Source organism: Schistocerca cancellata, chromosome 5 (genome assembly GCF_023864275.1).
Source record: "Schistocerca cancellata isolate TAMUIC-IGC-003103 chromosome 5, iqSchCanc2.1, whole genome shotgun sequence".
Lineage (NCBI taxonomy): Eukaryota > Metazoa > Arthropoda > Insecta > Orthoptera > Acrididae > Schistocerca > Schistocerca cancellata.
Window position 1 is genome coordinate 98,788,137 of NC_064630.1, and position 2,039 is coordinate 98,790,175.

At 46.5% G+C, this 2,039-nt stretch overlaps 1 pseudogene; it reads right to left on the minus strand.

Annotated features, from left to right (window-relative positions):
- Window positions 1-1,092: 1,092 nt before the first annotated feature.
- Window positions 1,093-1,210, minus strand: LOC126189355 (5S ribosomal RNA; annotated as a pseudogene).
- Window positions 1,211-2,039: the final 829 nt, after the last annotated feature.

Genomic DNA, 2,039 nt, shown 5'->3' on the forward strand with positions numbered 1-2,039 from the left:
AACTCTTCCAGGTTCTGTGGGAGTGGTGGTACATAAACGTTGTCTTTAACAAAACCCCACAGGAAGAAGTCGTAGGGTGACACATGCTAAGTAACCAGCTTCTTGACGACCAATCCATCGGTTCGGTAGAGTTTCATTCAGACATTCACGCACTTGGCGACTCCAGTGAGGGGGTGCCCCGTCTTGTTGAAAAATGAAGTTGACCTCGTGCAGCCTCGGAAACAACCAGTTTTGTAACATAGCGAGATACTGCTGACCGTTGACCGTGTTTTCATCAAAGAAGAATGGGCCGTAAACAGATGATCGGGATATCGCACAAAAGACATTGATTGAATTTGGGCGAATCTCGTACATGTTCAGTGGCTGCATGTGGATTCTGTAGGCCCAAAATTCAGAAATCGTGTTTGTTTACCTGACCACTAACACGGAAAGCCGCTTCATCACTGAAGACGATGCGTTTTGCGAAAGAGTTATCACTGTGAATAGCATCAAGAATCTCGTTGCAAAATGCCACACATTTACGTTTGTCAACAGGACGCAGAGCTTGTAGCAAGTATAACTTGTACACCTTCATAACCAACCGACGTCTCAAAACACGCCAAATTGTTGTAGTCAGTCGTAACTCTCGACTGGCACGACGAGTTAATTTTGAAGTACTACTTTGGAAAGCAGTGCAACATTTTCTTCAGGAACACGAGGGCGGCCAGGACGCTATCCTTTACATACTCATCCTCTATATATAAACTGTCGATACAATCTGTGAATGCCCCAACCAATCGGAGGATCAACGTGGTACCTCAACCCGAAACGTCTTTGCACTGCAATCACGGATTTGCACCTCGCAAACTCTAAAACCCAAAATGATTTCTACTGTGGAGTAAAGCAAGCAAGCACTCCGTCTTCAGACCACAAGTGGCACATCGGGACCATCCGACCGCCGTGTCATCCTCAGTTGAGGATGCGGATAGGAGGGGCGTGTGGTCAGCACACCGCTCTCCCGGTCGTTACGATGGTTTTCTTTGACCGGAGGCGCTACTATTTGGCCGAGTAGCTCCTCAGTTGGCATCACGAGGCTGAGTGCACCCCGAAAAATGGCAACAGCGTATGGCGGCCTCGATGGTCACCCATCCAAGTGCCGGCCACACCCGACAACGTTTAACTTCGGTGATCTCACGGGAACCGGTGTATCCACTGCGGCAAGGCCGTTGCCACTCTGCTGTGGAGTAGCAATTTTAAACATATGACGGTTACCAAGCAAAACAGAAGACAACTGACATCTAGCGGCTATTAATATAAACTAGACTGTATTCGTTTCTCCAATAGCCGAGCCGAGGCGTAGTGATCGATAGTCTGGACAAAATAATACTTTGTGATACTTTTTGAAACACCCTATATTGTTATGCAAATTAAGTTTAAAGTAAAAATTCAATTAGCTAAGTGACTAGCATTTAGTTCGGAGCTCGGAAGGTCTTAAGGTATGTGAACGTATGGTAAGAATATGGGACTACTTTTGTGGACAACGAAAGAAAAGAGCAACAACTGGCAAATGGGTGGTGACTAAATGACATTGGTAACTGTTCAGAAGTAACATGGGTGCGTAATGCCTACCATATCAAATAACAGGAATATCTAGATGAGTAATTTGTTCACCAGCTCAGATATCGTATTTGTAAATCTACTGACGTATTTCACGTCAGCTTGACGTGTCGCAAATAAGATACGCGAAACATGTAAATTGTTAACAAACCCGCCAACTACTTTTATCAGACCTGAGAGTCACAAGTAGTGGCACGTTTCATGAAGCCAAGTAATGCGCGAATGTGCCGTCTGACGCGAAGCTGAGCCTTCGTGCCTTATTTGGGGCTGAGTGTTAGTGCTGCCAGAACTGTCGTTATAAGGCTTGTGGTGGTACTTAGGAAACGTACGGAGAGGAAGAGAGGAGGGGAGGGGGAGAAGGAGGAGGAGGAGGAGGAGGAGAGAGGAGAGAGAGTGAGAGGCAAATGGTGATACCGACGCTGACTGGCTGAGAGTTCAGGACG